The sequence below is a fragment of the Cajanus cajan genome, chromosome 1, assembly GCF_000230855.2.
Source record: "Cajanus cajan strain Asha chromosome 1, NIPB_CcT2T_4, whole genome shotgun sequence".
Lineage (NCBI taxonomy): Eukaryota > Viridiplantae > Streptophyta > Magnoliopsida > Fabales > Fabaceae > Cajanus > Cajanus cajan.
Window position 1 is genome coordinate 18,993,873 of NC_138517.1, and position 17,027 is coordinate 19,010,899.

The following is a 17,027-nucleotide window of genomic DNA, read 5'->3' on the forward strand; positions in this document are numbered from 1 at the left end:
CAAAGCATCACACCTTATCTGCTCCTCCACATAGTGAGATCATCGCAGTCCACATCATGGAAATATAAGGGTTAGCACGTATAAAACCAACCATAGTTTAATAAAATATCATTAAAATAGATGTTTCATTAACAGTATATATCCATACCAAAGAAATGACAACATTATAAACAGTTATTTTCATGCCAAATATAAACCAATCCAAAATCCAATGTATACACATCCATGCCAATGCATACATATTCTATGATAATAAATAATCTATAACCAATGTATACAATCCATACCAAATGCATACATATTCCACATCCAATCCAAAATCACACCACTGTATAATTCCATGATGTAACCAACACATCCAAACCAAATGTTGGCCTCAACACATCCAAACCAAGTGTTGATTCGGTGAAACATGTCATCAACCCATGTAACACACCTAACCTCTCATGGAAAATATACAGTTGGATTACGTCGTCACGTAACCCTGGTGATCGTGGCCACTTCATCCATCGGTATGACTCGGCCTTGCCCCCATACCGGTAGCAAATAAAATAATTAGAGGAGTACTTCAGAATTTACCTAACATCTGAAGTGGTTTTTATATAATCCTTGGAAAAGTTCCATATTAGACTCCTCACCATGGGATTCCCAAATTCCATATTTTTCCAAAGATTATATCCTGATCTCACCAAGAGATCTAATCCATATCATAACCTTACCTTTCTAAGTCCTATTAGCTTTCCAAACCAAACACAAACAGCATATTCCATAATTACACACAAACTTTTCCATAACCATGCCAAATCATTCAATATAATAACATAAATAATTAAACACCTAAAACAACCATCAACTTAAAATAGCATATTAAAAGTTATACTACCCCTATCATGCTCAAACATACTAGATTGAGTCTTATAAGTACTACCCTTACTTGGATAAACAAGAATCGAAACTAGGGCAGAACCTCCTCCTTTCCCTTCTCTTTTCTTTCCCCCGGCAGAACCTCCTTCTCTTGGATTTCTCTTTCTTTCTCCTCTTTTCTTTCCCCTCCTCTCTTTTTCTTTCTCTCTCTCTCCTCTTTCTCTCTCTAGGATCTTCTCTCAAAATCCTCTTTTTCCAACACCCCCAACCCCTTATTTATAGAGTTCTGCCCTACCTAACTCGGAACGGCCCGTTCCAAAAAGCGGAACGCCCATTCTGGGTCCAAAAAATCTACATAAATTTTACAACTGGAACGACCCGTTCCAAAACCAGAACGGCCCGTTCTGGGACTCATCCAGAACGGCCTGTTCTCCTTCCGGAATGGCCCTTTCTCCCTCTAGAATGGCCTGTTCCAAAATCAGAACGGCTCGTTCTCCTTTCGGAACGGCCCGTTCTCGGCCTGTTCTCAATTTTTTATCCTAGTTCATTTTTGGTGCTTGGAACGGCCCGTTCCGCTTTTGGAACAACCCGTTCCAAGTTACGAAAACACCCTCTACCTTTAAAAAAAATTACGAAAATGCCATTGATAAATAATAATAAAAAAATGGGTATTACAATTCTCCCGAACAACAAAAATTTAAGTCCTCGAAAATTCACTTACTTAAAAAGAGATATGGGTATTAATCCTTCATTCTGTCTTCCAACTCCCAAGTAGCTTCATTAGTATCCGCATCCCAAATAACCTTTACCAAATTGATAGATTTACCCCGCAACTGTTTAACTTTCTTATCTACCACTAAAACTGGTTGTTTCTCAAAAGTTAAATTCTCCTTAATTTGCACTGCCTCTAATTCCAAGACATGACTTGGATCGTGAATATACTTCCTCAGTTGTGAAACATGGAACACATCATGCAGATTAGACAGAAATGGAGATAATGCAATCTGATAGCTCTTCCCACACCTGTGGTAGGAGTTACCTTCAAAAACACATGTTCTCCCTCTGAAAACTCCAAAGGTTTCCTCCTCTTGTCTGCATAAGACTTTTGCCGACTCTGAGTAGCTTTCATTCTTTCCTGAATATGTTTCACTTTTTCGGTAGTTTGCAAAATGATATCTGTCCTCACCATCATTGATTCTCCCTCTTTAAACCAACACAAAGGTGTTCGACATTTCCTCCCATACAGAGCCTCAAATGGTGCCATTCCTATACTTGCATGAAAACTGTTATTATAAGTGAACTCGACCAAAGGCAACATCTCTTCCCAACTTCCTAGGTGATCCAAAATACAAGCCCTCAATAAGTCCTCCAGAGATTGGATAGTCCTCTTAGACTGCCCATCAGTTTGTGGGTAATAAGCAAAACTGAGTCTCAACTTAGTCCCTAACATTTGATGCAAACTCTGCCAAAATCGAGAAGTAAAACGAGGATCCCTATCAGAGATGATACTGGAGGGCACACCATGTAATCTAACAATCTCCTTAATATACAACTGAGTTAACTTTTCCAAGGACCACTTTATATTCACTGGAAGAAAATGAGCACACTTAATTAATCTATCCACGATCACCCAAATAGAATCACAATTCTTAGCAGACCTTGGTAATCCAACAAAAAAATCCATGCTTATACTATCCCATTTCCATTCTGGAACTTCCATCATTTGTAACAAACCTCCTGGTTTTTGATGTTCTACTTTAACTTTCTGATACACAATGCAAGATGCAACATACTCGGCTATCTCCTTCTTCATACCATTCCACCAGAACATTTTCTTCAAATCTTGATACATTTTTGTCATACCCAGATGTACACTCAACTTGCTCTTATGACCTTCCTCAAGTATTAACTTCTTCAACTCTTTATCTTGTGGAATACAAACTCTACCTTTGTACCTCAAAACTCCATCCATATCTTGTTCAAATCCCTCAACTTTCTCAGAACCCAACAACTCTCTAACCTTATTCAATCCCGTATCCTGAACTTGTTTTTGTTTCACCATCTCCAAGAAATCACTAGTAATGGTAGTCATACCACAACTAATAAAATCTGGGGCAATCACAACATTAAGATTCATACACTACAAGAAAAATGATAAATTGCGACGGACAAATTGCGATGGTTATCTAGAAACTGTCGTCACTTTGATATTGCGACCCTTCATACGACAGTTTTTCAAAACCGTCGCAAAATTGTTCAACATTGCGACGGTTTATCGTAAATCGTCGCAAAATTTGTAGAACATTGCGACGGTTTATCATAAACCGTCGCAAAATTTGTTTACATTACGATGGTTTATCAAAAACCGTCGCGAAATTGTTCAACATTGCGACGGTTTATCGTAAACCGTCGCAAAATTTGTTGAACATTGCGATGGTTTATGAAAAACCGTCGCAAAATTTGTTAAACATTGCGACAGTTAATCATAAACCGTTGCAAATTTTTTTTAACATTGCGACAGTTAGTCATAAACCGTCGCAATCTACAAGACAATTTTTTTATTATTAAAATTAAATTTTTTTTTGAAGTATTATGTATATTATCTTAATAAACTTATATTTTATTAACAATTTTATATATACTTCCTTTAACATGAGGTACACAATTTTTTTTCTTTATATAATTTCAAAATCGTGACTAGAATATAAATTTATCTTTCAACAAATTTATGAATTTATCTTGTATGTAAGATGTGTTAGAGTATATAAATAAATATAATTATCATTTTATAACTTAATTTTTGAGTTATCAGATCACATATTATTGAATAATTTACAATGTTAAATTTTATAAATTTTATTTTAAATTCCATCTTTTTAACACTATTATAAATATAAAAATAAATATGTTAAATTTTATAAAAATCCAGTTTAATTTATTTATGATATAAATAAGTTTTTAATATCTAACATATATTTTTATATGATAATTTATTTTAAAATATATCTTATAATAACAATTTTAAATGGAACATAAATCTTCTGATTTTTCTTATTTTGATTTTTTAATCAATATATACAATTTTACTATTTTGTTTTTTTTCAATCAACGTATACAATAAATAAAAAACACAAAAGATAAACAGGCATGGTACAAATTTTATTTTATCAAAAAAATATTTATTTTAATATATTATATTATATATGTGAATATTAAGACATATATTTATATATATATTTATATATATATATTTATATATATATGTATATATATATATATCAATATATATATATATATATTATAATTAAACTTTTTTTAAAAATTAATTCATTATTATGAAAAAAATTTTATCACATGAGAATTAATTTCTTTCAAAAATTTGACAGATATCAAATAAATAAACATTTTGTCTGAATCTATATTTTATTTTATTAGAATATAATTTTTATTTTTTAAAATATATTATTTTTTAAATAAAAAATTATGTATATGTCAAATAGTAGTGGGGACAAGTGCCCCACTATTCCAAACGTGCATCCGTCCCTATATATATATATATATATATATATATATATATATATATATATATATATATATTATATAGGGGATTATAATTATACCGATGTAACTTTCACTAAGTATTATGCCGCTCAATAACTTTATATTAAATGTGAATTTTGTAAATCCAACCGTTAAATTGAAAGTTTATATCACTTTATAAGTGTATATCAAATTTTGTTAAAATTGAACAACCGGAAGGTAATCAAAGTGTTTATATTTTAGTGTATTTTGAAATGAATATATTACATCAATTTTGTTTTATAAAAATGAAGTATCAAATCATCTTGGATTAATATAAAGTTTTGTATATATAATCTATGAGAGATATGAACTTTCAATCTAATAGTTGGATTTACCAAATTCACATTTAAGATAAAGTTATTGAGCGGTGTAATACTTAGTAAAAGTCACATTTAATATATATATATATATATATATATATATATATATATATATATATATGAGGGGAGTTATAATTACATCGGTGTAAATTTTACTAAGTGTTACACTGCTCAATAACTTTATATTAAATGTGAATTTTGTAAATTTAACCGTTAAATTAAAAATTTTTTACTCTTAAATCATATATACAAAATGTTATATTAATCGAAGATGATTTCTTATAAAATTAAATTCAATCTGTCGGAAAATTTATATTTTCGATGAGAAACTTTTTGTAGGAAAAGCTAAATTATTGATGGAATATTTCAGAAAAATTTATATTTGTCGAAAATGTAAGAACTGGTTTTAAATTTGATATATATGAAAATATTATGATATAATTAGATAAGATTTTAAGTTAGTATTTTATTAATGGTTGATAATTAAAAAATAAAACAAGGATAAATACATTTTTTGAATATTATATGTTTGATTTAAGATAACTTACAAAATAACTCTTGGTAAAGTTATTCCACTCAATAACTCATGGTATGTGTTGAATTTCATCGATCCAATTAATTGTTAATTTAAAAGTTATTAAATTTTACTAATAATTAATATAAAAAAATTAATTAGTTTTGGAATAAATTATTTGTTAATTAACAATATAACTGAAACATTAATTATTTTAAATTATTTAACTAAAATCTTATTGACAATTTACTATATGATCTTAATATTTTTGTATAACTAATATCTGGTTTTAAATTTGATATGAGAATATTATATATAATTAGATAAGATTTTAAGTTAGTATTTTATTAATAGTTGATAATTAGAAAATAAAACAAGGATAAATACATTTTTTTGAATTTTATATGTTTGATTTAAGGTAAATAAATATATTAAACTAATTAATAATTATTTAAAATATTAAATTTTAATTTATAAGTGTGTAATAAATAAATATTTATAATTTTATAAATTATATTATCATTATAAATTATAAAATTAAATAATTTAAATTATAATTTTAAATAGAAATAAGTAGATGTTAATTATAAAAGTAAGTACATATAAATAAAGAATAACTAAATATATTATTATTATTATTATTATTATTATTATTGTTATTATTATTATTCGTAATATAAAATTATTATATATTATTATTATTGTACAAATATGAGATTGTATATTTGAGGATGACTTAAATGAATTAATTTGTACAAGTTATACTGACAACATACATATACATTTCGGTAGCCTGCTCATCAGAACTTCACAGTTAAGCATGCTTGACTTGGAGTAGTACAGGGATGGGTGACCTTCTGGGAAGTTTCCTTCTGGGAAGTTTCCCAGAAATTGCGCAAGTAAGGATAAAACACGCTAAATAGTGAAATATCGTGAAATAGAACTCTTGAGAGGCCAAATATGAGGATTGTTACATTAATAAATTTATTAAAATTAAAAAAAATTATAATTTTTGACGGGTAAAAAAAGGGTCGTAATATTAATTTAGAGGCAGTTGGTGCGACAGTTGATGAAAGGGTCGCAATGTTAATATAGAGGCGGTTGATGCGACAGTTGATGAAAGGGTCGCAATTCCAAGTTTGCGACGGTTTGTGCAACGGTTTTGATAACTGTCGCAAAATTGTCTGGTGATGGACAATTCTGTGACGGTTCCCAAACCGTCGCAATGTTTTCTTTGCGGCAGTTCTAACTGTCGCAATATAGGTCATATAACCGTCGCAAAATCGTCATTTTCTTGTAGTGATATCCCTAAATTTCTCTACCAATTCCATCTCTCTAACCATCATGTAACACATGAAGAGATTTTCTACTCAAAGCATCTGCCACCACATTCGTTTTACCTGGATGGTACATTAACTGAAAGTCATAATCTTTCAAAAACTCAATCCACCTCCTTTGCCTCATATTTAACTCTTTCTGATCAAACAAATATTTCAGACTCTTATGATCACTAAACACATCAAACTTTGCTCCATAGAGATAATGCCTCCAAATCTTCAAAGCAAAAACCACCGCAGCCAACTCTAGATCATGCGTAGGATAATTCCGTTCATGAGTCTTTAACTGCCTAGATGCATACGCCACAACCTGTCTATCTTGCATAAGAACACATCCTAAACCTTGATGAGATGCATCACAATAAACCTCAAAAGATTTATTAGGATCTGGCAGAATCAACACTGGAGACAACGTCAGCTTTTCCTTTAACTCTTGAAAACTCCTTTCACACTCCTCCATCCATATAAAAGGATGATCTTTCCTGGTCAGTTGTGTCAAAGACATAACTATTTTAGAAAATCCTTCTATGAATCTTCTATAATAGCCAGCCAATCCCACAAAACCTCTAACTTCAGTAACTGATTTTGGACGCTCCCACCTCAAAATCGCTTCCACCTTAGTAGGATCAACTGCAATTCCTTGTGCAGAAATCACATGACCCAAGAACTTAACTTCAGATAGCCAAAACTCACATTTTGACAACTTTGCAAATAACTGTTTCTCCTTCAATACCTGCAAAACTATCCTCAAACGTTCTCTATGTTCTTCCATAGATCTAGAATAAACCAGAATATCATCAATGAACGCCACCACAAACTTATCCAGAAAGGGTTTGAAAATCCTGTTAATATAATCCATGAAAACAACTGGAGCATTCGTCACTCCAAAAGGCATAACAACATACTCATAATGGTCATACCGAGTCCTGAAAGCAGTCTTTGGTATATCCTCCTCCTTTACCCGAATCTGGTGATACCCAGACCTCAAATCAATCTTGGAGATAATAGAAGCTCCCTTTAATTGATCCATCAAATCATCTATCCTTGGCAATAGGTACTTATTCTTGATTGTCAATTTATTTAACTGTCTGTAATCCACATATAACCTCACGCTACCATCTTTCTTCTTTACCAACAACACAGGTGCTCCCCACGGAGAGACACTAGGTTTGATCATCTGCTTCTCCAAAAGTTCTTCAACCTGCTTCTTCAATTCAGACAACTCCACTGGTGCCATTCTATAAGGAGAAATAGACACTGGTCCCGCCCCTGGTATAAGATCAATACTAAACTCCAACTCTCGCTTTGGTGGTCATCCCGGAACATCATCCAGAAAATGTGACACCCTTCTACCCCATAATAGATAAGTAACAACAATAAGAATAATTCAATAAATATAACATCAAGAAGGGTCCACATATTTTAATAAAAACTCATAGGTTCACAAGTCTTGAAATAAATAGAAATAATAATAATAATAATAAAGTTTTACTCTTAAAAGAAAATTATCAAGGTCTCTAAAGAAAAATGAAAGGGATCCAGAATTTACAAATATAAGGTGAATATAAAACTCCTAAAAATAAGTCTCCTCAAACGACAAATAACAATTCATAACTAAAGCATCCTAAATTCATGCCCCAATGTCACATCCTATCAGAGCAGAACCCTTTCCCTTTAGAACTCAACACTATGAGTGACTTCATCTTCACCTAAAAGAAAACCACATAAAAACAGGACGGTGAGAGATAGATAACATCATATATGAACATAGAGCTACCCAATTCCCACCCCACACCGTGCACCAAAATATCATCATTAACTATAAACAACAAATACATCTCATATAATTACCAAACATCATTTTTTTTCAATCATACAAGCTTTCATACACATGCTCACTATATGCTCATACACATCTCCTCTCCTAAGAGTCTCAACTTGGCACTCCGCACAATGGGCGTACCTCGTCAATTCCCTTAGTTGTTGCCAATGCGGGCATACCGTTCTCACACCCTCCCAGGGCCGGTATGTTGCACGGTTAAACACCCAGCGGCCCGTGCAAAGGCAATCCACCCACCGTTAAACCCTCTGTGGCCAGTGAGCTGCGCAGTTAAACACCCAACGGCCCACGCATGGAATGCCTCCCGTCATGGTCCCCCCTGATTCAACCCCTCTGGGCCCAGGGTCCAATGCAATATAGCCACGTCTGGCTTCTCAAGCACCACATGCAACTCATAAGTCTCATGCAACTCATGCATCCCACGTAACTCATAATTAATGCATCTCCATTATATAACATCATCACATGTCAATAACAATCCATGCAATATCATCCTCACATGCTAGGTACCTATCATTAAGTTATCAACATCATAGACCACAAATTTCACATAATTCTTCACACAAATCACAATATCTATGACATTCAGTTAATAATTTAACCATAACTTGAGATATACATATCCTTTCTAAGTGATCCCAACTCCATTAGAATCCTAACATCAATATCTACAACTTTCATGAAGAACACAAATCCTAATAAAGTCTTTTAGGTTACCATTCAGGGCTCACAAAAATTGATGTTGTGGTTCGCACACAGATTGGAAGGCTCAAATTGAAACTCACATAACTTGATCAAATATTAATATTTTTACAGGCTTCTTGTGTCTAAATGGTAGCCCCAGATATCTAGTTTCTAACAAAACATACGGCACTCGATTTGAATAACTACACAGAAAGGTATCGCAAAATTACAAACGTATGTCGGGGTCCCGACGCCCGACGCCCAAAACTGGCGCTGAGCGCCCAAATCTCTGCCCAGACTCCCCTCTGTGAAATTAAACCTGCGTTTTACGAGTTTCAACAAGGTTTTTACCAATTTTCACTACTTCTACACCCCGTTGGTTCACTTTAACTCCATTTATATTCTTCATACGTTCCAAATCAATCCATACACATCTCAAGCCTCAAAAATTGGTTTCCATTGGTTTTACAAAAAAAATCTAAACTCTTCTTAACACATAAAATTCAAGTCATCAAATTTAAGGATAAAGAATTAACAAGAAAGCCCCAATGGAATTCAAAGACAATTCAAGAGATAAGTTCTTCCAAATGAATGAAGAATTTAGAACATCGATTGCACAAATAATCGTTCAGAATTTTAAATAGAGTTCCTAGAGGGACTTAGGGGTTGCCCTCACTACCCGAACACCCCTATATTCACATATGAAGAAACCCATCTCCCCCGTACCTGGATGAGCAGAAGATGAATGGTCTTGGTGTGATCTAAGATCGTTCCTGAGTACTCTTCCTTAGAGCTCGTTGTTTCTCCTCTTTTTTTCCCTAACCCTTCAGAACGCAAATGAGGCAGATAGGGTTAGCACCACCTGACTCCTTTCTTAAAATTAATCCATTGGACTGGGTCAACCCAACCCATTTTCCTTCTCTTCTAACCCACTTCTAATTTTCCTCAAAATAATTAAATAAAATAAATACATGTATATTATAAAATATTTTTTTTCTCTATAATAATAATATATTTATGACCCTAAATATAATAATATAATTTCAATAACAAAATATCATATAAAATCAACCTTCTCTTAAAACATATAAATATTTATTTAAAAATGCTAATAAAAATACTTATTTAATACGTACAAAATAATTGTCCAAAATAATAATTATTTAAAACGTACAAAATAATATTCCTCTATAATTATTAAAATAATTATGACCAAATACCATCTAATAATAATAATAATAATCATAATAATAATAATAATAACCTTTTTGAAAATTGGGGTGTTACACTATGAATATAATTGATAGTTGGATGATGTGTAGTATAGATTTTATTCTGTACTTGTATGATTGCTTTTAAATTCTAGCTTACCCTTCTATTTCCATGTGGTGGAACTGCGATGATCATACTTGGTATGGGAGCAGGTCAGGGCTAGCTTGGAGTTGAGGTGTCCGCTGCGAGACGGGGAGTTTTGATCCTCGTGTTAGAGTTACCATTTTGGGTAACAGTTTTTTTTCTGTGTTTGACCGACACTAGGGAATATTTTTTTTGGGATGACTATACATATATGGAGTTCTATTTTATAATCAGAAACTTGGTTATTTCATTTTTATTTGTACATGTATGTATGAGTTATCCACCTTAATATTTCTCTTAGTTTAACTAGCAGTAGTGCGATTCCACTAAGTGTAGAGACCATGGCGAGTCGTTAAAAAGTGCATATCTATACTCTGGGTTGGTGAAATCTGTCTGCAAATCAACATTAGGCATGTGTGATGGGAAACTGAATGTGCTTACATGCTGAGATTGTTGTAGAAGACGATCTTGTTCATCCTCTTGTTGGAGTTTTTCATCATCTTCGCCCTCACTAAAAGGACCAACTTCTTCTTCAGGAACTCTAACTTCAGGGTCTCCAACTTCAGGGACTCCTTCTTCTTGTTCTTCTTGTGGGACTCTGTAACGACCCACCCTAGGCCGTCACATCCAGAACCAACCAAAATAAAATAATATATAATAAAGAAAATAGAGCAAGGGACAGCTACGCTAGAGTGTAAATATACAATAACATATAAATTGTTTCCAAAATATATAACATTTTTATAGCAGAGTCAATATCCTCAGTAAGGTTATACAGTAATCCAAAAAGAATATAATTACAACGTCATGAAGACATCAAAATAAGACACCCTAGGTGCTGGTCAAGCTCTAAGCCTAGCCACTTCTCAAAGCAGCTACCCAAAAAGACTCCTTGTTATCTCAAAGCATCACACCTTATCTGCTCCTCCACATAGTGAGATCATCGCAGTCCACATCATGGAAATATAAGGGTTAGCACGTATAAAACCAACCATAGTTTAATAAAATATCATTAAAATAGATGTTTCATTAACAGTATATATCCATACCAAAGAAATGACAACATTATAAACAGTTATTTTCATGCCAAATATAAACCAATCCAAAATCCAATGTATACACATCCATGCCAATGCATACATATTCTATGATAATAAATAATCTATAACCAATGTATACAATCCATACCAAATGCATACATATTCCACATCCAATCCAAAATCACACCACTGTATAATTCCATGATGTAACCAACACATCCAAACCAAATGTTGGCCTCAACACATCCAAACCAAGTGTTGATTCGGTGAAACATGTCATCAACCCATGTCACACACCTAACCTCTCATGGAAAATATACAGTTGGATTACGTCGTCACGTAACCCTGGTGATCGTGGCCACTTCATCCATCGGTATGACTCGGCCTTGCCTCCATACCGGTAGCAAATAGAATACTTAGAGGAGTACTTCAGAATCCACCTAACATCTGAAGTGGTTTTTATATAATCCTTGGAAAAGTTCCATATTAGAATCCTCACCATGGGATTCCCAAATTCCATATTTTTCCAAAGATTATATCCTGATCTCACCAAGAGATCTAATCCATATCATAACCTTACCTTTCTAAGTCCTATTAGCTTTCCAAACCAAACACACACAGCATATTCCATAATTACATACAAACTTTTCCATAACCATGCCAAATCATTCAATATAATAACATAAATAATTAAACACCTAAAACAACCATCAACTTAAAATAGCATATTAAAAGTTATACTACCCCTATCATGCTCAAACATACTAGATTGAGTCTTATAAGTACTACCCTTACTTGGATAAACAAGAATCGAAACTAGGGCAGAACCTCCTCCTTTCCCTTCTCTTTTCTTTCCCCCGGCAGAACCTCCTTCTCTTGGATTTCTCTTTCTTTCTCCTCTTTTCTTTCCCCTCCTCTCTTTTTCTTTCTCTCTCTCTCCTCTTTCTCTCTCTAGGATCTTCTCTCAAAATCCTCTTTTTCCAACACCCCCAACCCCTTATTTATAGAGTTCTGCCCTATCTAACTCGGAACGGCCCATTCCAAAAAGCGGAACGCCCATTCTGGGTCCAAAAAATCTACATAAATTTTACAACTGGAACGACCCGTTCCAAAACCAGAACGGCCCGTTCTGGGACTCATCCAGAACGGCCTGTTCTCCTTCCGGAATGGCCCTTTCTCCCTCCAGAATGGCCTGTTCCAAAATCAGAAAGGCTCGTTCTCCTTTCGGAACGGCCCGTTCTCGGCCCGTTCTCGGCCTGTTCTCAATTTTTTATCCTAGTTCATTTTTGGTGCTTGGAACGGCCCGTTCCGCTTTTGGAACAGCCCGTTCCAAGTTACGAAAACACCCTCTACCTTTAAAAAAATTACGAAAATGCCATTGATAAATAAATAATAAAAAAATGGGTATTACAATTCTCCCGAACAACAAAAATTTAAGTCCTCGAAAATTCACTTACTTAAAAAGAGATATGGGTATTAATCCTTCATTCTGTCTTCCAACTCCCAAGTAGCTTCATTAGTATCCGCATCCCAAATAACCTTTACCAAATTGATAGATTTACCCCGCAACTGTTTAACTTTCTTATCTACCACTAAAACTGGTTGTTTCTCAAAAGTTAAATTCTCCTTAATTTGCACTGCCTCTAATTCCAAGACATGACTTGGATCGTGAATATACTTCCTCAGTTGTGAAACATGGAACACATCATGCAGATTAGACAGAAATGGAGATAATGCAATCTGATATGCCACTGGTCCAATCCTCTTGAGAATTTGATACGGCCCAATAAACTTAGGATTCAACTTCTTAGCTTTGATAGCTCTTCCCACACCTGTGGTAGGAGTTACCTTCAAAAACACATGTTCTCCCTCTGAAAACTCCAAAGGTTTCCTCCTCTTGTCTGCATAAGACTTTTGCCGACTCTGAGTAGCTTTCATTCTTTCCCGAATATGTTTCACTTTTTCGGTAGTTTGCAAAATGATATCTGTCCTCACCATCATTGATTCTCCCTCTTTAAACCAACACAAAGGTGTTCGACATTTCCTCCCATACAGAGCCTCAAATGGTGCCATTCCTATACTTGCACGAAAACTGTTATTATAAGTGAACTCGACCAAAGGCAACATCTCTTCCCAACTTCCTAGGTGATCCAAAATACAAGCCCTCAATAAGTCCTCCAGAGATTGGATAGTCCTCTTAGACTGCCCATCAGTTTGTGGGTGATAAGCAAAACTGAGTCTCAACTTAGTCCCTAACATTTGATGCAAACTCAGCCAAAATCGAGAAGTAAAACGAGGATCCCTATCAGAGATGATACTGGAGGGCACACCATGTAATCTAACAATCTCCTTAATATACAACTGAGTTAACTTTTCCAAGGACCACTTTATATTCACTGGAAGAAAATGAGCACACTTAATTAATCTATCCACGATCACCCAAATAGAATCACAATTCTTAGCAGACCTTGGTAATCCAACAACAAAATCCATGGTTATACTATCCCATTTCCATTCTGGAACTTCCATCATTTGTAACAAACCTCCTGGTTTTTTATGTTCTACTTTAACTTTCTAATACACAATGCAAGATGCAACATACTCGGCTATCTCCTTCTTCATACCATTCCACCAGAACATTTTCTTCAAATCTTGATACATTTTTGTCATACCCAGATGTACACTCAACTTGCTCTTATGACCTTCCTCAAGTATTAACTTCTTCAACTCTTTATCTTGTGGAATACAAACTCTACCTTTGTACCTCAAAACTCCATCCATATCTTGTTCAAATCCCTCAACTTTCTCAGAACCCAACAACTCTCAAACCTTATTCAATCCCGTATCCTGAACTTGTTTTGGTTTCACCATCTCCAAGAAATCACTAGTAATGGTAGTCATACCACAACTAATAAAATCTGGGGCAATCACAACATTAAGATTCATACACTACAAGAAAAATGATAAATTGCGACGGACAAATTGCGATGGTTATCTAGAAACTGTCGTCACTTTGATATTGCGACCATTCATAGACAGTTTTTCAAAACCGTCGCAAAATTGTTCAACATTGCGACGGTTTATCGTAAATCGTCGCAAAATTTGTAGAACATTGCGACGGTTTATCATAAACTGTCGCAAAATTTGTTTACATTACGATGGTTTATCAAAAACCGTCGCGAAATTGTTCAACATTGCGACGGTTTATCGTAAACCGTCGCAAAATTTGTTGAACATTGCGATGGTTTATGAAAAACCGTCGCAAAATTTGTTAAACATTGCGACAGTTAATCCTAAACCGTTGCAAATTTTTTTTAACATTGCGACAGTTAGTCATAAACCGTCGCAATCTACAAGACAATTTTTTTATTATTAAAATTAAAATTTTTTTTGAAGTATTATGTATATTATCTTAATAAACTTATATTTTATTAACAATTTTATATATACTTCCTTTAACATGAGGTACACAATTTTTTTTCTTTATATAATTTCAAAATCGTGACTAGAATATAAATTTATCTTTCAACAAATTTATGAATTTATCTTGTATGTAAGATGTGTTAGAGTATATAAATAAATATAATTATCATTTTATAACTTAATTTTTGAGTTATCAGATCACATATTATTGAATAATTTACAATGTTAAATTTTATAAATTTTATTTTAAATTCCATCTTTTTAACACTATTATAAATATAAAAATAAATATGTTAAATTTTATAAAAATCCAGTTTAATTTATTTATGATATAAATAAGTTTTTAATATCTAACATATATTTTTATATGATAATTTATTTTAAAATATATCTTATAATAACAATTTTAAATGGAACATAAATCTTCTGATTTTTCTTATTTTGATTTTTTAATCAATATATACAATTTTACTATTTTGTTTTTTTTCAATCAACGTATACAATAAATAAAAAACACAAAAGATAAACAGGCATGGTACAAATTTTATTTTATCAAAAAAATATTTATTTTAATATATTACATTATATATGTGAATATTAAGACATATATTTATATATATATTTATATATATATATTTATATATATATTTATATATATATGTATATATATATATATATCAATATATATATATATATTATAATTAAACTTTTTTTAAAAATTAATTCATTATTATGAAAAAAAATTTATCACATGAGAATTAATTTCTTTCAAAAATTTGACAGATATCAAATAAATAAACATTTTGTCTGAATCTATATTTTATTTTATTAGAATATAATTTTATTTTTTAAAATATATTATTTTTTAAATAAAAAATTATGTATATGTCAAATAGTAGTGGGGACAAGTGCCCCACTATTCCAAACGTGCATCCGTCCCTATATATATATATATATATATATATATATATATATATATATATATATATATATATATATATATATATATAGGGGATTATAATTATACCGATGTAACTTTCACTAAGTATTATGCCGCTCAATAACTTTATATTAAATGTGAATTTTGTAAATCCAACCGTTAAATTGAAAGTTTATATCACTTTATAAGTGTATATCAAATTTTGTTAAAATTGAACAACCGAAAGGTAATCAAAGTGTTTATATTTTAGTGTATTTTGAAATGAATATATTACATCAATTTTGTTTTATAAAAATGAAGTATCAAATCATCTTGGATTAATATAAAGTTTTGTATATATAATCTATGAGAGATATGAACTTTCAATCTAATAGTTGGATTTACCAAATTCACATTTAAGATAAAGTTATTGAGCGGTGTAATACTTAGTAAAAGTCACATTTAATATATATATATATATATATATATATATATATATATATATATATATATATATATATATATATATATATGAGGGGAGTTATAATTACATCGGTGTAAATTTTACTAAGTGTTACACCGATCAATAACTTTATATTAAATGTGAATTTTGTAAATTTAACCGTTAAATTGAAAATTTTTTACTCTTAAATCATATATACAAAATGTTATATTAATCGAAGATGATTTCTTATAAAATTAAATTCAATCTGTCGGAAAATTTATATTTTCGATGAGAAAATTTTTGTAGGAAAAGCTAAATTATTGATGGAATATTTCAGAAAAATTTATATTTGTCGAAAATGTAAGAACTGGTTTTAAATTTGATATATATGAAAATATTATGATATAATTAGATAAGATTTTAAGTTAGTATTTTATTAATGGTTGATAATTAAAAAATAAAACAAGGATAAATACATTTTTTGAATATTATATGTTTGATTTAAGATAACTTACAAAATAACTCTTGGTAAAGTTATTCCACTCAATAACTCATGGTATGTGTTGAATTTCATCGATCCAATTAATTGTTAATTTAAAAGTTATTAAATTTTACTAATAATTAATATAAAAAAATTAATTAGTTTTGGAATAAATTATTTGTTAATTAACAATATAACTGAAACATTAATTATTTTAAATTA